This window comes from Rhinatrema bivittatum, chromosome 3, assembly GCF_901001135.1.
Source record: "Rhinatrema bivittatum chromosome 3, aRhiBiv1.1, whole genome shotgun sequence".
In the NCBI taxonomy this organism is placed as follows: Eukaryota; Metazoa; Chordata; class Amphibia; order Gymnophiona; family Rhinatrematidae; genus Rhinatrema; species Rhinatrema bivittatum.
The window spans coordinates 316,865,501-316,890,185 of record NC_042617.1 but is presented as its reverse complement, the minus strand read 5'-3'; the positions used below and the strand labels follow the sequence as shown (position 1 = coordinate 316,890,185).

The window sequence follows — 24,685 nt, the reverse complement described above, 5'->3', positions numbered from 1 at the left end:
CACATTTGATTGAACACAAGAGCTGCATTAAAACTCAAAAATTGTCTGCACCATTGACGGCTCATTGTATTGAGAAGAATCAATTTGGTGATCTGAGATGGTTTATTGTGGAAAAAGTCAACATTTCACCACACAGGGGAGATGTAATATATCAGCTAAATAGAAGAGAGCAGTTTTGGATTTTTTTCTTTGGATCTGATTGCGCCAAAAGGTTTAAATGAAGTCATCAATTGGTATACTCTGATTTAAAACTGACTTGACGTCAGTTTTACGTCATGAATGAAAACGAGTTTGACGCAATTTTGGAAGTCTTTTATATATAGAGGTTTAGAGTTATAGGTAAAACTACTGGGGATAGATCTGGATGTCAAAAATGCAGATGCAGTGACTGAGAGCAACTCTAATTTGGATGTGAAGACCCCCTGAGGCAGAGAACAATCGAAACATGGCCATGTCGGGGTGATGTATGGATTGGACATTGAAGCTAACTGTTTGATAGCAAAAGCTCTCTTCCCTTATGAATTAAATAGGAAAAGATCTAATTTGCCCCGAGGACTTTCATGACTTTTTAGAAAAAATCAAAAAATCTTGTATAAAAATTATTACTCCGAAGTGAGTCTGGAAAATATTAAAGAATAAAGTGGACCAGAGGTCTGTACAGTTTGTGATGATTGCAAACTGAGGTCATGAAGGTCCTACAAACTTTACCTGTTTAAAAGAAAAATTATGTTCTACTGAGGTCAAGTTTTTGTGCGCTTTTTCAAATCCACCCATTTTGAGGATGCTTTTAAATAACTCCTGATCACAGTCTTGCAGGTTTTAACCACTTTCTTAACATACAAAATGCTCAAAATCTATTTTGTGCTGTATGTTTGTCTTGAACAGTTTGTAGGATCTACTGAGCAGGGACTGCGCCTTCATGTATTTGTACAGTGCTGTGTACATCTGGTAGGAGTATAGGAATGATGAACAGTAATGGGAGCTTGTATACACATCAAGCCAGAATGCTAGAGGACCAAGCAGGGCAGGCACTGGACAAAATGGCACGCCGAACAAGGGTTGTTTTCCTTTTGGCTCCCATGACGACAGATTGACTCAAAAGGTTGGCAGTCACCTTTCTTGCCCATCCATTGTGATAGCTCTGGGACCAAGGAAGGAGGACGACAAACTGACTTGGATAAGGAGTGGCAACCTGCAGGCAGTCAACCTTATCTGGCTGACAGCCGGGAGATAGAAGGGACCTGGCCTTTGGGTTGGGTCATGGCATAGGGCCTGGATCTGGGCTGAAAATTTATTTATAGATTTTTATATTCTGCTTTTTGCACTTTTTTCAGCACTCCAAAGCAGATTACATTCAGGTACTGTAGGTATTATCCTATCCCCAGAGGGCTCACAATCTAAGTTTGTACCCGAGGCAATGGAGGTTAAAGTGACTTGTCCAAGGTCAAAAGGAGCAACAGTGGGACTTGAACCCTTGAAAACCCGGTATTGGCACCCAGCCTTCATCGGATATCCAATGGATAGGGTACTTTCAAAAAAAATGTTTTGGTGATCTCTGCCAAGGCCCAAGTGTCGGCCCGTGGCTTTGCCAAGGCCCCGACGTCAAGCATGGGACTAGGCCATGGCCCCTGCTTTGGGCCTTGACCTAAGCCCTAGGCGAGTCCACGGATTTGAGCCTAGGCCGAGGCACCGGCATCATGTTCAGGCTTAGGCTGTGGTTCCTGTTTTGAGTCTCGGTCTATGCCCTAGGCGAAGGCCCTGACTTTTGGCCTAGGACTAGACCCGCTATATTAGTTTAAAATGAAACAAACAAATAAGGTTTGTTTCATTCAGGGGGTCCTGATTCCATTTGGGGCCCCCCCGAATGAAACAAATTAGCCTTATTCGTCATGTTTTGCAGTTTCGTTTTAAATGAATGCACATTCCTAGTGCCAACTTTCTGTAAACGTAGGTGTTCCCTTTAGGTGCAATTTGATAAAGAAAGAAAACAACGGCCATCTATTAAATATTCCAGTTGTAATGGGGTTACTGAAAATAAATGTAAAATTACTTAAAAAAAAAAAAAGAACTGAGAAAAAAGTGTGTGAAATCCTGGAGGCGTTAAAGCACCTTAAGTAAAATGGAAGATAAAAGAAATGAGGCCAAGTAAAGGTTGGAGGCTCTGAATAGTTTATAATTATCCTCTAAAGAGTTAAAGAGAATGTTTTTCGGGGTGAATAAAACTTTGTAAAGTTTGGGCACTGTTTAGGAGTGGGGTTCACCACACTGAGCAAAAGGAAACAAGCACAGAGCTTTTCTGTACCAAAGAAGGAACTGAAAGCAGACAGCAATAAAAAGGAAGAGAGGCTTAAGCACAGGACAAATGAAATAACTGAAAAGACTTGCACTGTTTAACCTAGGAACGACAGCAATGAAAAGACCATCCAAGGTCTATCCTGTCTTCCCAGCAAGTTTCTTATGGTAGTAGCTGCTGCCCCATGCAGGTTACCCCCATGTTTCTGTTAAGGGCAGTAACTGTCGCTCTGTGCAGGTTACCCCCATGTTTCTGTTAAGGGCAGTAACTGTCGCGCTGTGCAGGTTATCCCCATGTTTCTGTTAAGGGCAGTAACTGTCGCGCTGTGCAGATTACCCCCATGTTTCTGTTAAGGGCAGTAACTGCTGCTCCATGCGTGAAATGAATGCCGGCCTTGACAATGTGACCCAGAGGATTGAGGAGCTTGAACTGTCCCTGATGGCAGCGCCTGGAGGTGCTGGAGCACACATGCAAACCACACAAGAGAAACAAGTTGACCTCGAACACAGAAATAGGTAAAACAATCTAAGAATTGTTGGTGTCCCGGATAAAACAGAGGGGGCGGACGCAATAACATTTTTATCGACCTGGCTCCCTACCTTTTTAAACTTGTCTTTTAAGAATGGCAGAGTAAAGCTGGGCCAGGCTCATAGAGCCTTAGCGTCACCACTTAAAGAAAACGGGAGGCCGAGGGCACTCATTATACACATGCATAATTTCAGGGTTAAGTACAGAATCGTGGAAGCAAGCTGGCAGCAGAAAGAATTGCGCTATATGGAGCAGAGATGATATATTTTTCAGTATTTTTCTGCTGTAGTCCAGCAAAGGCGATTGGAGTACTCGGAGGTGAAGCGCAAGCTGAAGAACAAAGGCCTGGCCCATGCCATGCTATACCCTGCCAGGTTACTTATTGTTAATGCTGGTAAGGTTAATATCTTTGGGCCTGAAGAGAATTCGTGAAGAGACCTGCTGGGCAATAGATATCCTTTACTAAGTTTCTCTTAGGGGTTTTATGTGTGGATATGTGTCTGTCTGACTGGGCATAGCAAACAGCTGAGGATCCTGTGGCCTGTTGTTTAGGAATGAGGAAGGGGGGGTTAGGCTAATGTTTCTTTTATTTGTGGAGCATAAGGGTTTGGGTCAGGAGGAGAGGGGGATGGGTTGTCCACGGGAAAGTCAGAGGAGTTGGGCTGGAGGGGTGCGGGAGGGTTTGGGATGGGAGGGAAGGGAAGTGTCACTGGTATGACACTCTCACCAGAGGACGCCTCATCTTGTGACCTTACATCTAAGCAGTAATGTCTGGTGAGAGTATGAATTGAGGACCACACTGCAGCCCTATAAATCTCCTGGGGTGACAGGAGCTGACACTCAGCCCAGCACGCTGCCTGCGCCCTTGTGGAATGCACTCTCAAACACACAGGAATCTGGCAACCTTTACAGATGTACACTGAGCAAATTGCCTCCTTAAGCCAACGAGAAATGGTAGCCTTAGAGGCTTTGTCCCCTTTCATCACTCCATCATGCAAGACAAAACGATGATCTGATTGGCGAAAATCATTCATAACCTCTAAATAATGAAACAGAATCTGCCGTACATCCAAGAGATGCAACTCTGTCCTGTGGAGAATCTCTCGACCACTTCAGAAACCCCGGTAGCTCCAGAGTCTGATTGACATGAAAAGAATATACCACTTTTGGTAAAAAGGAAGCACTGTGCGTAATGAACCCTGTCACTGTAAATCCGCAAAAACAGATGCATACAAGACAAGGCCTGCAGCTCCGAAATCTGCCTAACAGAACAAATGGCCACCAGAAACACCACTTTCAGTGTCAAATCCTTCAGGGTCGTTCTCCTCAAAGGCTCAAACAGGGCTCCACAAAGGATCTGAAGAACTAAGTTTAGATTCCAATCCAGGCAAATCTTTTGAACTGGAGGGTGCAAATGCTTAACCCCCTTCAGAAACCTGATTACATCCGGATGATTCCCTCCCTACCGGCCCTATGTAAACATGTGGAACCAAAGCAAGCACGTAATATAACCTGTACAGTTTGACATCCGAACTACGTTTATAACGCCTACAATAACTATGTTAACAATCGCATGAACCTTTGAGCACTCTGTTAAACCTCAAAATTTTGTAAACCGTTGTGATAGCAAAAACCGAACAACGGTATATAAAACTCGATAAATAAATAAATAAATGAGTGGCAAGCATCTGACCACGACACTTGCCCCTGAATGAACCCAACACAGAGACCTGCACGCAAAGCGAGCTGTAAGCTAAACCCTTGGACAACCCCTGCTGCAAGAACTCCAAAAATTGCAGCCACTCTGGTGCCACCAGCACCACAATTTCGGGATGCATCTCTATGCACCTCGACCCTGACCGATAAGGGGCCATGGAGGAAACACGTACAGCAGAATTCCTGTTACCCAAGGGCACACTAGAGCATCGAAGCCCACTGAGCCGACCTTTCGTCAACTGAAAAATCTCTCCGTCTTTCAATTGATTCATATCGCCATAAGATCCAGCTGGGGAATGCCCCACCTGGCACAGATGTGATTCCAAGCCTCGTGGGACAACTCCCATTCCCCTGGATCCAGCTGTTGCCTGCTGAGGTAATCTGCCTGCACATTGTCTACTCCCACTACATGCGACTACTACATGCTAGTCTTTTAAGATGGCGCTCCACCCACGCAAACAATCACCAAGCTTCCAGCGCCACTGCATGACTCTTCATACCACTCTGCCGATTGATGTATGCCATCACTGTCGCTTTGTCTAAGAGCACAGGAACCATCCGCCCCCTGACCAGAGGCAGGAAAACTTCCAGGGCTCATCAGACCGCCCTCATCTCGAGGCGATTGATGGACCAGGACTTCTCCCCTAGTAGCCTGACCAACAAGGATGTCAGAGGCTGACCGACCCAAACACACTGCCACCCAACCGGAGAGATTTGTGTCTGTGGAAACCACCACCCAATCCGGAGGCTCCAGATCCATTCCCTTCTCCAAATTGTGACGAGCCAGCTACCACGAGAGACTGGACCTGGATTCTCATAGAAGGGGCAAGGGAAGATGGTACTCCTCTGACAATGGACTCCACCTGGACAACAGCGTGCGTTGCAGAGGTCTCATGTGCACAAATGCCCAGGGAAACAAATCCAACATGGAAGCCATGGACCTTAGAACTTGAAAATAGCCCCACACTGTCAGAACCGCCAGCTGAAGAAGGTGCCTCACCTGGGATTGCAACTTCACCACTCAGTCCGCTGCCAGGAAGACCCTGCCCTTCTGAGTGTCAAAGCAGGCCCCCACATACACCAAGGATTGGGTCAGCTCCAAGTGATTCTTCTTCACATTTATAACCCAACCCAGCGACTGTAAGGTGTTCATCACTCTCTGAAGGGACTCTCGCATTCCTCCTTTGACTTCACTTGAATGAGCCAATCGTCCAGGTACAGATGTACCAAAATCCCTTCCTGTGAAGGACTGCTGCTACCACCACCATCACTTTGGTGAATGTGCATGGTGCCATCGCCAGACCAAAAGGGAGGACCCAGAACTGAAAATGCTGACCCAACACCATGAAATGAAGAAACTTCTGATGCTCCTTCTGAATAGGAATGTGCAGGTATGCCTCCGTCAGGTCCATGTTACGATTCTGCTTGTGGGAATAAGCCCACAAGCAGCCTCTCACCTTTCTTTCATTGCCACCGCCATCCAGCTTTGCGGCCTGGAAGCTGCCACCGTACTCCTCCTCTTCACGACCAGGAGGCCGCTGTTGCTGCCGCTCCCCTCACGGCCTGGAACCGCCACCGTCCTGTCTCTCTTGCGGCGGGCCAGCTGCCGCTGACATTCTTCTTCACGGCCAGGAGGCTGCCGCTGAAGTCCTCAAGCAGCTGCCGACCAGGCCTGCCATGTGGCCTGGGAGCTGCTGCTGCTGCTTCCTCTTCATGGCCTGGGGCCACTCCTGCCTTCCTCCTTGAGGCTAGGCCGCAACCGAAGCTCCTTCTTCCCGCGGCCTGGAGGCCACTGCCGAAGTCTTCCTCTTCTGTGGCCCGGAGGCCATCGAAGTCATCTCCGCCCCTGCGCGGGGAGTCTCAGCCTGCAGTCTTCCTTCTTCGCTGCAGGAGCCATCTCCGACGCCTAGGGCCTGCTCCTTCACTGCAGGACGCTGCTGTCCTAGTGTTGTGTTTGAGGCATTGTGGACCCTTGGTTGCAATGGAGATGACTCCGCCCATGGGAAGGGGCCCAGTGGGGAACCACTGCGATAGGCTGACACAGATAGCAGACACAGAATGGATAGAGTCTTTATTGTACTGCTGTAAATAGATGGTGAAGCAGGAAGGTTAGGAACTGATCCACGAAGTGCCAATACGTTCAACAAGCTCAGAAGTATAGTCTCACCCAGATGTTCACGATAGGCAGGAGCCCGCAGTGCAGGTAACACCGCGGCTGGTGGGTGGAGTTGGAGCGCCGGATCGTAGAGGTACTCACAGAGTGAAGGTGTCTTCCTGATGGTAGAATGGTGGGACCGAAGGTCCGTGGTGCAGGATATGAAGTAGATAGGCCCTCGAGGAGCGAGTACCCAATGGTCCAATATCCTGAAAATGAATAGAGAGAAAAGACCCCCGAGGAGCGGTTGTCTTGGTTTGTGAGGACCCCGAAGGGAAGTTGGAAGCAAGAGACCCCCGAGGAGTGGGTGTCTAGAGCTTCTGCTGGAGCGAGGCCCTTAACGTGAAAGTGGCGTCTAAGAGTAGTGAAGCAAAGTCTTTCCTAACTCAAATTGGTAGCGGAAGCGGAGGCTAGATATACCCAGAGATACTGACGTCATGCGGTGGGGCTGCCCCTGAGGTTCCCACCATGACGTGTATTTGAGCATTGGAGATGTGCACGTTCGCGCCATAGGAGGCTACGGGAGTGAGCATGGCGGATGGGGACGCCCATGCTGGTCTGGAAACACCGAGGCCCTCGGCACCGGAGACAGCTATCTTGCCCAAAGAGAGAGAAAGGGGAGAAAAAGAGGTAAGGCAGACTGGTCGCAGCCACCTACGACCGATGTACGCAACAGTACCCCCCTTCAAAGGGCCCCCTCCAAGACCTCTTCCAGGTGGTCTGGGCTTGCTTGGGTGTGCCAGGTGGAATTGTTGTAGCATCTCCTTGTCTGTAAGGATGGTGAAAAGTCCCACAAAGCGAGGAGCAAATCTTGCAGAAGGGAGCTTGAGTCGGAGGTATTTTGTGCTTAACCAAACCTGGTCTCCAGGCTGGAACTGGGGTGCCTTTTGATGATGACTCTGCACTTCTTGGAATTGAATCCCAGCTGCCAAATCTTCGACCACTGTTCATGCTTCCTTAAATCACATTTCATTCTCTCTACTCCTTCTGGCACATCCACTCTGTTGCAGATCTTGGTATGATCCATAAATAGACAAACTTTACCTTCTATCCCTTCCACAATGTCGCTCATAACAATATTGAATAGAACCAGTCCCAATACCGATCCTTGTGGCACTCCACTTAATACCGCTCTCTCTTCATAGTAGGTTCCATTTACCATTATACGCTGTCTTCTATCCATCAACCACATAAGAATATAAGAATATGCCATATTGGGTCAGACCAAGGGTCCATCAAGCCCAGCATCCTTATTTATTTATTATTTATTTAAACTCTTTTCTATACCGTCGTTAAGCTAGAAGCCATCACAACGGTTAACAATAAGGCACTTAAAATAATGTAGCTTTATTTTAACATCTAGACAGGTGCCTGTAAGGTACGGTACAGAGTTTCATAATAGCTATAAGATGCTAGGTGAGGTTGTGTGTTTAGGTTTATCAGGTCGGTTCAAAATTATTAATAATCTACATGTTATCTGTTACTGCTTAAAAGTAAAAAACACTCATAATGAGTAGGTGTGTTGTGTCAAAGCACAGACTCATCGCTTTCTGCAATTCTTTGGATTCTATTCTCCCTTCTCTTTGTGGTATGCCTGTTTAAATAGCCATGTTTTTAGGCTCTTTTTTAATAGTTTGATGTCTTTTTGCAGTCTGATTTCTGATGGCATGGTGTTCCATAACGTAGGCCCTGCTAATGATAGGGCTCTATCCCTTACTTGAGTTAGTCTTGCAGTGGCCAATCCAGGCTATAAGTACCTGGCAAGTACCCAAAAACTAAGTCTATCCCATGCTACTGAAGCTAGTAATAGCAGTGGCTATTTTCTAAGTCAGCTTGATTAATAGCAGGTAATGGACTTCTCCTCCAGGAACTTATCCAAACCTTTTTTAAACCCAGCCAGACATGTGCTTGGGTGGGGAATGAGTGTGTGGGGATCAGATATGTGCTTGCGGGAGAGGGGATGTATATGGGGGCCAGACATGTGCTTGGGGGGATGAGTGTGTGGGGGCAGACAAGTGCTTGGGGGAAGGGGGATGAGTGTGTGGGGGCCAGACATGTGCTGGGGGGGGGGGGAATGAGTGTGGGGGCCAGACATGTGCTTGGGGGAAGGGGGATGAGTGTGTGGGGGCCAGACATATGCTTGGGGGGGTTGAGTCTGTGGGGGCCAGACATGTGATGTTGAGTCAAATGGATGGAATAAATGATAGCTTTATGGAGCAATTGGTTCAGGAACCGACGAGAGAGGGAGCAATTTTAGATCTAATTCTCAGTGGAGCACAGGACTTGGTGAGAGAGGTAATGGTGGTGGGGCCACTTGGCAATAGTGATCATAATATGATCAAATTTGATTTAATGACTGGAAAAGGAACAGTGTGCAAATCCAAGGCTCTCGTGCTAAACTTTCAAAAGGGAAACTTTGATAAAATGAGAAAAATTGTTAGAAAAAAACTGAAAGGAGCAGCTACAAAAGTAAAAAATGTCAAAGAAGCGTGGTCATTGTTAAAAAATACCATTCTAGAAGCACAGTCCAGATGTATTCCACACATTAAGAAAGGTGGAAAGAAGGCAAAACGATTACCGGCATGGTTAAAAGGGGAGGTAAAAGAAGCTATTTTAGCCAAAAGATCTTCATTCAAAAATTGGAAGAAGGATCCAACAGAAGAAAATAGGATAAAGCATAAACATTGGCAAGTTAAATGTAAGACATTGATAAGACAGGCTGAGAGAATTTGAAAAGAAGTTGGCTGTAGAGGCAAAAACTCACAGTAAAAACTTTTTTAAATATATCCGAAGCAGAAAGCCTGTGAGGGAGTCAGTTGGACCGTTAGATGATCGAGGGGTTAAAGGGGCACTTAGAGAAGATAAGGCCATCGCGGAAAGATTAAATGATTTCTTTGCTTCGGTGTTTACTGAAGAGGATGTTGGGGAGGTACCCGTAATGGAGAAGGTTTTCATGGGTAATGATTCAGATGGACTGAATCAAATCACGGTGAACCTAGAAGATGTGGTAGGCCTGATTGACAAACTGAAGAGTAGTAAATCACCTGGACCGAATGGTATACACCCCAGAGTTCTGAAGGAACTAAAAAATGAAATTTCAGACCTATTAGTAAAAATTTGTAACTTATCATTAAAATCATCCATTGTACCTGAAGACTGGAGGATAGCAAATGTAACCCCAATATTTTAAAAGGACTCCAGGGGCGATCCGGGAAACTACAGACCGGTTAGCCTGACTTCAGTGCCAGGAAAAATAGTGGAAAGTGTTCTAAACATCAAAATCACAGAACATATAAAAAGACATGGTTTAATGGAACAAAGTCAGCATGGCTTTACCCAGGGCAAGTCTTGCCTCACAAATCTGCTTCACTTTTTTGAAGGAGTTAATAAACATGTGGATAAAGGTGAACCGGTAGATATAGTATACTTGGATTTTCAGAAGGCGTTTGACAAAGTTCCTCATGAGAGGCTTCTAGGAAAAGTAAAAAGTCATGGGATAGGTGGCGATGTCCTTTCATGGATTGCAAACTGGCTAAAAGACAGAAAACAGAGAGTAGGATTAAATGGGCAATTTTCTCAGTGGAAGGGAGTGGACAGTGGAGTGCCTCAGGGATCTGTATTGGGACCCTTACTGTTCAATATATTTATAAATGATCTGGAAAGAAATACGACGAGTGAGATAATCAAATTTGCAGATGACACAAAATTGTTCAGAGTAGTTAAATCACAAGCAGATTGTGATAAATTGCAGGAAGACCTTGTGAGACTGGAAAATTGGGCATCCAAATGGCAGATGAAATTTAATGTGGATAAGTGCAAGGTGATGCATATAGGGAAAAATAACCCATGCTATAATTACACAATGTTGGGTTCCATATTAGGTGCTACAACCCAAGAAAGAGATCTAGGTGTCATAGTGGATAACACATTGAAATCGTCGGTGCAGTGTGCTGCGGCAGTCAAAAAAGCAAACAGAATGTTGGGAATTATTAGAAAAGGAATGGTGAATAAAACGGAAAATGTCATAATGCCTCTGTATCGCTCCATAGTGAGACCGCACCTTGAATACTGTGTACAATTCTGGTCGCCGCATCTCAAAAAAGATATAATTGCGATGGAGAAGGTACAGAGAAGGGCTACCAAAATGATAAGGGGAATGGAACAACTCCCCTATGAGGAAAGACTAAAGAGGTTAGGACTTTTCAGCTTGGAGAAGAGACGACTGAGGGGGGATATGATAGAGGTGTTTAAAATCATGAGAGGTCTAGAACGGGTAGATGTGAATCGGTTATTTACTCTTTCGGATAGTAGAAAGACTAGGGGGCACTCCATGAAGTTAGCATGGGGCACATTTAAAACTAATCGGAGAAAGTTCTTTTTTACTCAACGCACAAATAAGCTCTGGAATTTGTTGCCAGAGAATGTGGTTAGTGCAGTTAGTATAGCTGTGTTTAAAAAAGGATTGGATAAGTTCTTGGAGGAGAAGTCCATTACCTGCTATTAAGTTCACTTAGAGAATAGCCACTGCCATTAGTAATGGTTACATGGAATAGACTTAGTTTTTGGGTACTTGCCAGGTTCTTATGGCCTGGATTGGCCACTGTTGGAAACAGGATGCTGGGCTTGATGGACCCTTGGTCTGACCCAGTATGGCATTTTCTTATGTTCTTATGAGAGAAAGAAAGAGGGTGAGTGAGAGGGAAGGAAGGGAAGGCGAGAGAAAGATGTGAGTGACAAAGGGAATGAAAGGGAGACTGAGTGAGTGGAAAGGGGAGAGTGTAGATGGCAGCCCAATTTAGGATGTGAAAAAAGGGTGAATGAATGGGGAATCAAAACAGGATGTGAAAGGGGCTCTCTCACATCTCCTTTTTTTGAAATTGACAATTTTATTAAACTTTTAATATAACATTGCTAGTACAATGTCAATATGAATACAGAATACAGAAAACATCCCCAATCCCCCCTCCCCCCTCCCACCCCTATCCTTGCCGGCGTAGTGGAGCTGTAGCCATTCTGTTGCAGGATTCAAAGACATGAAAGGTGAACAGTGGTGTTTTCCCGGTGTACCTTCTGAACTTGCACTCATTCTCCCCTTCTCTTTCATATCCCTTTTGTGAAGTCCCATCTCACCTCCACTTTCCCCTTTCCTCTCACTGACTCTCTGACTCTCCTCCTTTCCTTTCTTACGCATCCCTCTCTCACCGCCACTCCCTTCCCTCCCGCACCCCTCAGCCCACTCTGCGTAATCACCGCAGTGTGTCTGTGCATGTCTGCATACTGACGTTTGCCCAGAGCTGTTGCAGACAACAAGAAGAGAGGCCACACCACGATGCCAGAGAGGGACGAGAAAAAAAGAGTGGTCACAGTGCCAGGGCTGGTGGCTTCTCATTGCCTTTATGCCTTAGCAGCAGAAGTGTTAACATGAGCAGCATAGGTCTGGGGTATGTTTCCCTACTTAGTTATTTAGGGAAAATGGGACATTTATGTTGGAGATTTTTTTTTTACTTAATTCTGCCAGGCCAGGATCAGTTTGGCATGATTTTTGAAACACATGCTGCAGGGAAAATGCACAAGGGAGTCAAACAGATACCTGTGGGCTGATATTTTCCTACAATCCGCCCCTGTCCTCTCCCCCCACATACATCCATTCAGTTTTTCCTACATTCATCAATAGCTTCTGGGATTCAAACCAGCCTAGTATCCTCCTCCACGTATTCATCGATTCAGCTGTATTTTTACATACCGGGAACAGAAGCTGCATATCGTATGCATAAAATAAATCCAGTCAATCCTGGTTTCTGAACAACTAAGGGTAGCAAAGGGGATAAAGGTGATCCCGAGGCACTCCAATCAATCGTTCTACATCAGTTAAACAAATTTCTCTCAGAACATGACACTTTTCTCCCTTGTCAACATGGCTTTTGAAAAGGACATTCATCTGAGACACTTCTATCTTCTTTTGACACTTATCTATGTGGTTTTGATTCAAACACAGACTTCATACTGGTTTTCTTAGATATATATCGGCTGCCTTTGACACTTTAGATCACCAAATTCTCTTATCCAGTCTTTTTTTCATAAGAATAAATTCAATTGTACTTGAATAGTTTAAGAGCTATCTATCTAACCGTACTTATCAGGTTAACATTGGTCTTCCTCAGCTCCTTACACAGTCCGCTCATGAGTCCCTCAAGGATCTTCGCTTTCTCAATCCTTTTCACCATTTACCTAATTCCATTGTGTCACATACTTTCTGCTCTGAATGTTCAATTAGCAAATGTTGCTTACCTATAACAGGTGTTCTCACAGGACAGCAGGATGTTAGTCCTCACATATGGGTGACATCATCAGGAGGGAGCCCAATCATGGAAAACTTCTGTCAAAGTTTCCAGAACTTTGACTGGCCCCTACTGGGCATGCCCAGCATGGCACTAACCCTGCAGCCAGCAGGGGTCCCCCTTCAGTCTTATTTGATAGCTACAGGCAGTGCCGAAAAAATAAAACAAGAAAACGTTACGAACCCAACACCGTGGGGCGGCGGGCAGGTTTGTGAGGACTAACATCCTGCTGTCCTGTGAGAACACCTGTTACAGGTAAGCAACATTTGCTTTCTCACAGGCAAGCAGGATGGTAGTCCTCACATATGGGTGAGTACCAAGCTGAGGATGTCTGAACATGCACCAAATGTACCCAATGGCATGCAACAGGCATAACAACTGGGGTGGAATTTGGTAGAGGGCATCCTGAACCCCACCGGGCAGGCGGAAAGGGTGTTGGTTGTCACGTTGCAAAAAGGTTGCGCAAGACAGACTGGCCTAAGATGGAATCTTCCAGCTTTGTCCAAGCAATAGTGGGCTGCGAAGGTATGGAGAGAGCTCCAGGTGGCAGCCCTGCAAATGTCAGGAAGCAGCACCGATCTTAGGTGTGCTACTGAAGTCGCCATGGCCCTGACAGAGTGTGCTTTAACACGGTCTTGAAAGGGAATGCCTGCTTGCTGGTAGCAAGAAGATATGCAGTCCGCCAACCAGGAGGAGAGAGTCTGCTTACCCACAGGTTGCCCTAATTTGTTGGGATGGAAAGAGACGAATAACTGAATGCTCTTCCTGTGGGCAAGTGTACGGTCTAGATAGAAAGCTAGAGCTCTTTTACAGTCAAGGGTATGCAGAGCCTGTTCCCCTGGATTGGAATGGGGCCTGGGAAAAAAGGTAGGTAGTATGATGGATTGATTAATATGAAACCCCGAAACTACCTTGGGTAAAAACTTAGGGTGAGTGAGGAGTACCGCCCGGTCCTGCAGGAGTTAAGTGTAAGGCGGATAGGTAACTAGGGCCTGTAATTCACTAACCCTGCGAGCTGAAGTGATAGCTAAAAGGAAAATCACTTTCCATGTGAGATATTTTAGATCACAGGAGTGAAGAGGCTCGAATGGTGGTTTCATGAGCCGACCAAGAACCAGGTAAAGGTCCCAAGAAGGGGCCGGAGGACGTAAAGGTGGCTTGATATGGAGCAAGCCCTTTAAAAATCGTGTTACGAGGGGTTGTACTGATATAGGGACATCCCCGACACCATTATGGAAGGCGGCTACTGCACTGACATGCATTCTGATTGAAGAAGTCTTTAAACCTGACTCCGACAAATTTCCAGAGATAGTCCAAAAACCTTGGGATTGGACAGGAAAAGGGATCAAGGGACTGCGAAGTGCACCATGATGTGTACCTTTTCCATTTATAGGAATAAGATTTTCTTGTGGAAGGCTTTCGGGAAGCAATCAGGACATGAGAAACCGCATCTGAAAGGTTAAATGGTTGAAGGATTAACCTTTCAACATCCATGCCGTCAGAGACAAGGCCTGAAGATTGGGATGGCGTAGGCATCCATTGTTTTGAGTGATCAGATGCGGGTCCATTCCCAAGGGAATGTGCCTGCGGATGGAGAGATCCTGGAGTATGGGAAACCACACTTGGCGTGGCCAGTGAGGTGCTATCAGGATCATGGTTCCCTTGTCCTGACTTAACTTCACAAGAGTCTTCGAGAGAAGAGGAAGTGGAGGGAATGCATAGAGCAGACCGGTTGCCCACAAGAGGGAGAATGCATCTCTGGGCGGAGAGCGGTCGCTCCGAATGAGGGAACAGAAATTGTCGACTTTGTGGTTCTGAGGGGACGCAAAGAGGTCTGTCAGGGGATAACCCCATTGTTGGAAGATGAAGTTCACTACCGAGGGGTTGAGAGACCACTCGTGCGGTGGGAAGACACGACTCAGTTTGTCTGCCAAGACATTGTCCACTCCCGGCAAGTAGGTGGCCCTGAGGTACATCGAATGGGAGAGCGCTTCTGCCCAAATCTGCGCAGCTTCCTGACACAGAAGGAAGGAGCCTGTGCCTCCCTGCTTGTTGATGTACCACATGGCCACCTGGTTGTCCGTCTGAATCAGGATGACGTGATTTGACAGGTGTTCCTGAAAAGCCCTGAGAGCATATCACATTGCTCGATGTTCTAGGAAGTTTATTTGATGTTTGGCTTCCCCTGGAGACCAAGACCCTTGTGTCTGTAAATTGTCCATGTGGGCTCCCCAGCCGAGGTTGGAAGGTCGGTGGTGAGAATGAGTTGAGGATCTGGCACTTGAAAGGGCAGTCCCTGGAGGAGATTGTTGTGATCTTTCCACCAGGCGAGAGACAGACGGAGCGAGTCGGTGATGTGGACAATGGTCGACAGAGGCTGAACAGCTTGAATCCATTGTGACCTCAGAGTCCAATGTATGAGCCTCATGGCCAGGCGGGCCATTGATGTGACATGGACTGAGGACGCCATGTGTCCTAAAAGGACGAGGAATTGGCGAGCCGTTGCTGTATGCTGGGACTGCATACAGCAACGTGGTGCCGATGCTAGGCGGAGTGGAAGCACGTGGTATTGATAGTGCTTTGGGCCTACTAAAAACCTGAGGTACTTGCGATGAGCTGGAGCTATCGCAATGTGTGTGTATGCGTCCTGAAGGTCTAGAGAGCAGAGCCAGTCTCCTCTTTGCAGAAGAAGTAGAAGCGAGCCCAAGGTTACCATCTTGAACTTTTCTCGCTGTAGGTACTTGTTGAGAGCACGTAGGTCCAGAATTGGACACACTCCACCGGATTTTTTGGGGATCAAAAAGTACCGGGAATAGAACCCTAGGCCTTGCTGCGAGAGAGGGATGGGTTCTATTGTTCTTAACTGGAGAATAGGGGAAACCTCCTGCTCCAGAAGGACAGAATGGTCGGATACTCTCCATGCTTGCAGAGGTGGTGAGTCCGGTGGAAGAGCAAGAAAGTTTAGGTGGTAACCCTGAGCAATGATTGCTAGCACCCATTGGTCGGTTGTGATTGATTGCCACATGCCGTAAAAGTGGCACAATCGACTTCCCACTGGTATGCTTGGCAGAGGAATCAGGCTGCTGCTCTCCAAGTGAAAGTCAAAAACCTGAAGCAGGACCCGGCTGGGGAACTGCTTGCGGCTTTTGCTTCTGGGCCTGGCGAGGCTGAGGTTTTTGGGAAGGCCTCATAGTTCGGGACCTTGCTGGTGAGGATAGTACTTCCTTGGATGGAAGAATGACTTCTTAGAGTCCTTCCTAAAGGGCTGTCTTAAGGGGAAGTCGGAAGGTATCGATGAGAGCTGTTTAAGGGTCTCATGATGGTCCTTTAATTCAGCCACTATTTGCTGGATCTGTTCACCGAACAGATTGTCTCCTACACACGGTAGGTCAGATAGCCTGTCTTGTACTTCTGGCCGAAAGTCAGAAGATTTGAGCCAGGCGCAACTTCTTGCCGAAATGGCAGCTGCAGACACTCTAGTAGAGGTGTCGAAGATATCTAAGCTGTTCTTATCTCATGCTTTCCTGCCTCATACCCTTTGTTGACAAGGATTTGAAGCTGTTGTTGTAATTGGTCAGGCAGGGTTTCAGAGAAGTCCTGTATCTGCTTGAAAATGACCCTATTGTATTGGGTCACATACAGCTGGTAAGCAGCAATTCTGGAGATGAGCATGGCCCCTTGGAACACTTGTTGACCAATATTGTCTAGGAACTTGTGTTCTTTAACAGGAGGGGTAGATGAGTGAGGCATCATCCTTTTTGCTTTCTTTTGAGCCGATTCCACCACAACTGAGTGGTGGTCGAGCTGAGATTTTTGAAAGCTGAGGGCTGACTGTACTAAATAGGTAGTGTCAGCTTTTCTATGGACTGGGGCAATGGATCCTGAGTTTTCCCAGTTCTTTTTGAGGAGGTCAAGAAGAACTTGATGAATGGGAATGGAAGTGATCACTTTAGGGGATCACTCCAGGAATTGGAGGAGCTCCATCATCTGGTGCCTATCATCCTGCTCCGTCTGAAGCTGAAAAGGGACCAACTCAGACATTTCCTTCACAAAATTAATGAAAGAAAGGTCCTCTGGAGGAGAACGCTTTCTACTTTCAGTTGGAGAGGGAGGTGAAGGTAAGTCATCGGTGTCTGTGGAAGTATCATCACCCCAGGTGTCAAAGGATCTGCAGGCTGACTTGTAGGACGAGAAGGGGGTTGGATACCCGAAGGCCCTGGCTGAGGCTCTGAGAAAATCAAAGGAATAGCCGGGGGCACCGTGGATGGTCTGGAAGGCATCGGTGCCGGTATCGAAGGAATCGATGGCGCCGATGTGCGTATCGCTCCCGATGAATGAATCGGTGGCGAGGGACGAATTGGCATCAATGGCTGAGGCAATACTCCCGAAGGAGGAATGCGGAACGGTGTTTCTCCTCCCGATGAAGCTGTCAACGGGGAGTGCACCGGAGCCATCAGAGACCCGGGAATCACCGGTGGAAGGGCGGTCATGAGCGCCTCCATCCGGGATAGCAGCGGTGCCAGCGCTGCTGTCATCGGGTCGGTGATCGGTTCCACTCTCGGTGCCGGTGTCGGAGGAACCTGGAGCCGTTGCATCGCCTTGTTGATGGCCTCCTGGACCAGCCAATCCAGTTCTTCCTGGAGACCTGGAGCAAGCAGCCCCGGCTCCGTGATGGAAGAGGGAGGCGAAGGCACAGTCGGAGGGACCACCTTTACAGGCGGAATCGCGACTCCCAAACCCCGATCGGGTGAGGGTGGCCTCAATGTCCCGGTCGCAGGAATGGTCAGTGCCATTTCTAGATGGGGCTTCTTCGATGGTGGCTTGGACGGTGGCGAGGTCGATGATTTCACTCCCTCGATGGTCCGAGACTTACGATGCCGACGGCGATGTTTCTCCCTATGATCTCCTCGATCTTGAAGGGGAGTAACGGGAGTCGATGGCTGTGAAGACGTCGATGGCGGACGGTCACCGGACGGAGGTCACTGCTGGTGCGACTTCGACAGTGCCAGTTCCGATGACGTCAATGCGATGGATGGCGTTGGGGTGTGAGCACGGAAGAGGAGTCCCATCTTCTCCATTCTGGCTTTCCGACCTTTTAGTGTCATGAGGGCACATTTGGTGCAAGTCAGGACATCATGCTCATGGCCTAAACACATGGCCTAAACACATTACACAGATTCCATGAGGGTCTGTGATAGACATGGTATGAGTACAGTCCGGGCACCGACGAAACCCCGACGCCATGGCCATAGAAAAAAATCGAGCCGCGATACGGTCGACGGCTAGTAGGCCACGAGGGCCAAACTCAACAGTAATAGACGAAAGATGGTCAAAAACTTACCGGAGTACCGTGGCCTCCTACACACCTTCTCTTAAATGGCACTTCCATACCAATTCTCACTAATGCCCGAAATCTAGGAGTCTTACTAAACTCAGATTTGTCTATGTCACAACACATTTCTTTAATAGTTAAACACTCTTTCTTTAAACTGCATCTATTAAAAAGCCTATGCCAGCTTCTATTCTTTCATGACTTCCATTCTATCCTCCAATCCTTAATCTTCTCAGGATTGGACTACGGTGATGGGCTTTATTTGGGACTACATGACTCTGCAATCCGACCGTTACAGCTTATTAAAAATTCTGCTGCCCGTATCTTACTAGGTTCACCTGTCAAACATCATCTTTATTTATTTATTTGTATGTTTTTATATATTTGTTATTTGTATGTTTTTAGCACGGGCCTTCACTCTGGTTTACAGGTGTAACAACGGTTTACATAAAATCAAAACGATTTACATTAATAACTGTGGGAGCTGGCGCAGGCCTTCACTCCGAAATATAAGTATAACAACGGTTTATATGAACAGTCAAAACGGTTTACATCAAAAAACTGTGGAAGGATGGTATAATATGAGTTTACATAAACACTCTTATTATTTTCATTAATAACGATGGGGGTATGGTTTAGTCATTATATCAGTTAATTTTAGTGGTTTCATAGTGAGGTGTTGCCTCATACTGAGTATATATTACAGGAGATAAACTACTGGTTACATTGAGATCAGCTGGTTGTAATGCAAAGAATAAAGGGTAGGTAGTGTTATAAGGTGATAGAGTGTTTAACGGTGATTATTTTCTTGGTTAGGGTAGTGTCACATTGAGTTGTTTATTCAATCCCATCTTTGTAGGTTTGTTTGAATAGCTAGGTTTTGAATAGTTTTCGGAATATTTTTTTGTTGTTTTGTAGTCTTAGGCTTTCCGGTAGGGTATTCCAGAGACAGGGTCCAGCTATTTAGATTGCTCTTTGTCTTACAGTGGTAAGTTTAGCGGTTGTGACTAATGGGATCTCTAGCTGTGCTTTGTTTGTTGATCTGGTGTTACGTTGAGTGTTGTGTTTTTGTATTAGGGTGTTAAGGCAAGCGTTTTCACTGTTGTGTATTGAATTGTGAAAAATGGTTAGTACTTTGAATTCTATTCGTTTTTCTACAGGTAGCCAGTGCAGCTCTTTTAGAACAGGGGTGATATGATCCGTTTTTTTTGTGGCCGGTGAGGATTCTAGCAGTGGCATTCTGCAATATTTGTAGCGGGTATGTGGTTGATTTGGGGAGGCCTATCAAAAGTGAATTGCAATAGTCGAAGCTTGAAAATATCAGGGATTGCAGGATGGTTCTGAATTTGTGTTTGTTTAGGAGTGGTTTGAGGTGTTTGAGAATTAATAATTTGTGGAATCCTTCTTTTATTTTCATTGCAATGTGTTTTTTGAAGTTTAGTTCTGGGTCAATCCACATTCCTAGATCTTTCACATTTTCATAGAAACATAGAAACATAGAAATGACGGCAGAAGAAGACCGAATGGCCCATCCAGTCTGCCCAGCAAGCCTCACACATTTTTTCTCTCATTCTTATCTGTTACTCTTAGCTCCTTGTTCTATTCCCCTTCCACCCCCACCATTAATGTAGAGAGCAGTGATGGAGCTGCATGCAAGTGAAATATCTAGCTTGATTAGTTAGGGGTAGTAGGGGCAGTAACCGCCGCGATAAGCAAGCTACACCCATGCTTATTTGTTTTACCTAGACTATGTTGTACAGCTCTTGTTGGTTTTTTTTTTTCTTCTCCCCTGCTGTAGAAGCAGAGAGCCATGCTGGATATGCATTGAAAGTGAAGTATCAGGCACATTTGGTTTGGGGTAGTAACCGCCGTAACAAGCCAGCTACTCCTCGCTTTGTGATTGCGAATCCTTTTTTTCTTCACCCCTGTCGTTGAAGCTATGCAGGATATGCGTGAAGCATCAGTTTTTTGTTTTTGTTTTTTTTTTCCCCCTGCCGTTGTTTGTTTATTTTTTTTTTTTTTTCCCCTGCCGTTGAAGCAGAGAGCTATGCTGGAAATGCGTGATGTATCAGTCTTTCTCCCATGCCGATGCAGCAGAGAATGCATGGAAAGTGAAGTATCAGGCACATTTGGTTTGGGGTAGTATCCGCCGTAACAAGCCAGCTACTCCCCACGTTTTGAGTGCGAACCCTTTTTCTTCTCCCTTGCCGTTGTAGCAGAGAGCTCTGCTGGATGTGTGAAGTATCAGTTATTCTTCTCCCCTGTCATTGAAGCAGAGAGCTATGCTGTATATGAAGGTGTTGTCTATATGAATGGTATGATTCTGGTGGTCTCCAGAGTTTTTTCTTTCGAGTAGAATATATTCTGTTTTGTCCATATTAAGGCAGAGTTTCATTTGATTTAGTAGGTTTTTTATCTTATTACGGTATGTGGCCGAGAGTTTCAGTGATTCTCCATGGTGTTTGTTACTGGTATGATTAATTGGATGTCATCGGCGTACATGAACTATGTGACGCCAAGACTGGAAAGTAATTGACATAGTGGCAGTAGGTATATGTTGAATGAACAGAGTAGCCGATAGGGTGGATCCTTGAGGGACTCCGGTTTCTAGTGGAATGGCCTCTGAGGTGAGGTTGTTGATGTTTACCTTGTATGATTTGTTTTGGAGGAAAGAGGTGAACTATTCTAGTGTTTTACCAGTTAGGCTGATTTCTGATAATCTGGCAATTAGGCTTTTATGTTCTACCATGTCGAAGGCGGCAGATAGATCTAGTAGGATGAGGATGTATCATTGACCATTGTTGAAACCCCTTATAATTGTGTTTGATAGATTGAGGAGTAAGGTTTCAGTGCTGTAGTTTTTTCGAAATCCGTGCTGGGTGGGGTATAGGATGTTGTTCGAGTCTAGATAATTAATGAGAATGAGTTATTTAAGGGCTGCCTTTTCAGATAGTTTGGCAAGAACTATCTGAAAATTTAAACAAAACCTAAAAACCTGGTTGTTCAAAAAAGCATACCCAGGACTGACTTGACCTTCTACCGGCCACTCACGTCACTGTTAACTTTCCACCTGTTTCCCCCCCCCCCATCTTATCCGGCTCTTATTCCCTAGAAAAGCTCTCCACGGTATTTTTGCCTATATGTAGATTAAATTCTCGGTATATCGTGTTACTTATAAGTCAATGATATCTATTTTATTTTAAAAAAAAAATGGTTCTAGTTGCTAAGTTGATAAGCATTCTGCATGTATTGCTCCATTTAATATCTCATTGTAAAGCCTGTTGCTGAATTATTGTTTGCTGTAAACTGAGGTGATGTGCTGTACGTGCTGCGGTATATAAAAATCTCTAAATAAATAAATAAATAAAATAAATAAGAAAAGATAAGTTTGATATTGGGCGGGTAGTTGTTGAGCTCCTCAGGATTGAGGGTGTTTTTTTTTTTTTAAGACAGGTTTGATAGTGGCAATTTTTAATTTGTCTGGTAGTTCCCCTTCTTCTAGTGATTTATTAATTATTGCCATGATGGTTGGTGTAATGGTTTGAGATATTTCTTTTAGCGTTCGTATAGGTATTATGTCGAGTTCGTGACAGGCTGGGTTTAGAGATTTAATTAGATTCTCCGTTTCAGTAGATGATACAGGATCAAAAGTGGCCCATGGTGTGATATCTTGGATGCTTAGCTGTGTATTGCGACTTGGGGTTTTGTTTATTTTCTCTGTTATTTTGCTGATTTTGTTTTTAAAGAAAATTGCAAGTTCTTGGCTAAGGTTTTTGTTTGGGGGTGTGTTGGTGTTGTTGTTGTCAGAGATTAAGTTGTTAACTATGTTGAATAGTGATTTTGGGTTATTTGAGAAGTTTTGGATTTTTTTGCCATAGTATTCTTGCTTAGACTTGTTTATCATGTTTTTGTAATATACTAAGTGGGTGCGATGTCTTTCCAGTGTTAGTGGGCATTTGTTTTTTTGCCATTGTTTTTCTTTTCTTCTTAAGGTGGATTTGGTGTCTCTTAGTTGTGTATTGAACTATAGGTTAATGTTTTTCCTTTTGGCCTTGATCAGTTTTGTTGTTTCTGGGTTTATAGGGTTGGCAATTTCGGTTGTAATTTGATGCCATGAATGGGTGGCATTGCTTATATTTGAGAGATCTAGGTTCGTCAATTGCTTTTCGAGTTCATGTTGGAGTAGTTCTGGTGTGAATGGAGGTATGTAGTTGAATGAGAATGGTTTGTTAATTTCAGGCTTGTTGGTTGAGTTGGTTTGGGTCTTGCAATGTAGGAGAAAGTGGTCAGACCATGGGACTGGTGAGTAAGATACAGTTGTGTTCAAGAAGAAGTTGTCATTTGTGAAAATAAGGTCAAGAGTGTGACCTGCTTTATGTGTTGGGTTGTTCACATGGGGGCAGATTTTAAAACCTGCGCGTGGGCGGAGATTTGTGCAAACCGGCGTGAACAAATCTACGTCCAATTTTATAACATGCACGCGCATGTTAGAAAATCCAGGGTCGGCGCGCGCAAGGAGGTGCAAAATTGTGCAACTTGCACACGCCGAGCCGCGCAGCCTGCCTCCGTTCCCTCCAAGGCCGCTCCGAAATCGGAGCGGTCTCAGAGGGAACTTTCCTTCCACTCCCCCGCACCTTCCCCTCCTTTCCCCTACCTAACCCGCCCCCCAGCCCTACCTAGAACCCCCCCTTACCTTTGTTGAAGAAGTTACGCCTGCCTCCCAACAGGCGTAACTTAGGCGCGCTGGCCGACGGACGGCCCGCGATCTCGGGCACAGTGGCAAATGGCCGTTGTGCCTGGAGGCTCAGGCCCCGCCCCGCCCCCGGACCGCCCCTTTTTGCAAGGCCTGGGACATACGCGCGTCCCGGGGCTTGCTCAGCACACGCAGGGGCAGCTTTTAGGGGGTTATGCGCGTAACCCTTTGAAAATCTGCCCCATGTTGTGTAAAGCTGAGGGTGGTTAGGACATCCATCAGGGTTTGGCAAGATTGAGATAGAGGGGTGACATCAGTATGGAGATTAAAATCTCCTAGGATAATTGTAGGTTTTTTTGTGGTTGATGTTTGTTATAAAAAATTCGATAAGGGGGGGATATGTCATTGTCAAGGAGTTTGGGGGGGCAGTAGACCATGCATATCTGGAGGTTGTCTGAGTCAAAGAGGGCTACTTCGTATTGCTGGGGGGAGTATGTGTGGGATTTGTTTCATGGTGAGGTATTTTTTGATGATTTCTGGTCAGTATTTTTAAACCAAGTTTCGGTCACTGCAATGAAGTCTGGGTTATGATCTTGAAGAATGTCTAGGATTAGTATGAATTTCTTTGTGAGGGCTTGTGCATTTATGAGGAGGAACATTAGGTAGATCATGTTTTTTAGTGATTTATTGAGGAGAATCTTTACCATGTGTTGTTGCCTCTCAGTTGGGCTGTTGGTGGGTGCAGAGTCATCTTTGCCGATTGGTTGGGATTAGTAGTAGGAGTATCTTTTTCTAGACAGAGAGGTTACGTTGTGGGGGAGGTATGGTGTTGAGGTGGATGCCTTATTGAGGCAGGTCATAGGGGTGATGCATTTAGGTTTAGCACTATCGGTTTTCACTGGATGTGGATCCTGTGTTCGTTCATTCAGTTGTGGATGGTGCGAGAATAGTGAAGGACTGTAGGAGTTGTGGGGGGTGCGTTTGAAGTGAGGGGTTATGAACCCGACTTGCTGGAGCGATTCGAGTAATGCTTGGTATTCGTGGGGGGCAGCACAAGGGGGAACCCTAAGTCCCCTTCGGTACACACCGTGTGAGACTTAAGTCTCACTGCGGGTCTTTTGATTGTGTCCCTCGGCGTTCCGGGTGATGTTGTGGATCGAGGTTAGTAGTTTCGGCGGGTGGAGGAGGGCTAGTAAGCCAGGATCACTGATCTGTGGGGGCTCCCAAAGCTATACTCTCTATATTGGTTACCCATCAAATTCAGAATCCTTTATAAAATATTGTCCATTGTGCACTCACTATTACATAACTCATCCTCGATTTGGCTCTGTTCCATTCTCCAGATCTTCAAACCATTCAGACATTTAAGATCCCTAAACAAAAATGTACTAGATATTTCATCAATACTTCTAGCTCGCTTAAATATCACAAGGAAAAGAGCTTTTTCAGTAGCAGGTCCATTATTATGGAACTCTTTACCGACTCCTCTTTGTCAAATCTCAAACCCCAAAGAATTCAAGAAATCACTAAAAACATACCTTTACTCAAAAGCATTTGCTATCTCCAACACAAACCTCACTTAACTACATTATACACAGTCGTTACCATTACTCTTATTCTATCACATTTT

At 45.7% G+C, this 24,685-nt stretch overlaps 1 protein-coding gene across 2 annotated transcripts in view; it reads right to left on the bottom strand.

The window, feature by feature from the left end:
• The window catches only part of HS3ST5 (heparan sulfate-glucosamine 3-sulfotransferase 5), a 348,445-nt gene that overhangs the window by 7,028 nt on the left and 316,732 nt on the right, over positions 1–24,685 (bottom strand). The gene's annotated exons all lie outside the window — the stretch shown is intronic.